Raw genomic sequence first — 832 nt, forward strand, 5'->3', positions numbered from 1 at the left:
ATTAGGAGATTTGAACTAAGAGAAGCGGGGGGGGGGGGGGGGGGGGGCTATGATCCTCCCCCCAGGGCACGTCATGACACCATATCATTTTATTATCCCCCAAACCATTTACTGCCACAGTCAGGCACTCTCTATTATACATATGTTACATTACATTGACATAATGCCATTTAACTACGTAAATGATATTATTATTTTTTTGCTGATTTACACCCTGCAGATTAGTTAGTTTTCACATTTCCATTAGTCCCTAGTAAAGGTCACAGGAAACGTTGAATCACTGTGCCCCATTAGTTGACTGTACATTATTTAAGCACTGCTGAGCCTCTAAGCATTGTGTTTTCTATTATACTTCTCATGAAGAATGAATTGAGGCATATCAATATTGTGAACTATGACTCTCTCTTAACCTACCGTCATTCACAGAATTTCTGAAAGGAGCTCATCAGGATATTCCCGTCTGGCTTTTGACAGAGTTTTCTGAATCTTGTTTCTGGTTCTGGACTTCAGTCTGTCTCCATCAGAAGCGAGTTTTCTTTTCTTTCTCTTTCTGAAACACCATCAGGGGGCATATCCATCCACTGTGAACCCAAATAGATATTCAAATAAATAAATAAGTAAAAGTGTTGCTTGGCAATGGCTCTATAAATTAGTAAGTGTGTGTCTGCCGAGGCTGGTTGTTAGTCAGGGAGTTGTGATAAGGAGGATCTGCTGGCTGTCTGCATGGTTGATGAATGGAGAGGAGGCCCCCAAGGGAGGAGGCCCTTAATCACAGAGTCAGTACAATTTGTGTCTAAGCCAGCCAATGACAGGCTTCATCTTCCCAATGTGT

The sequence above is a fragment of the Salvelinus alpinus genome, chromosome 33, assembly GCF_045679555.1.
Source record: "Salvelinus alpinus chromosome 33, SLU_Salpinus.1, whole genome shotgun sequence".
In the NCBI taxonomy this organism is placed as follows: domain Eukaryota; kingdom Metazoa; phylum Chordata; class Actinopteri; order Salmoniformes; family Salmonidae; genus Salvelinus; species Salvelinus alpinus.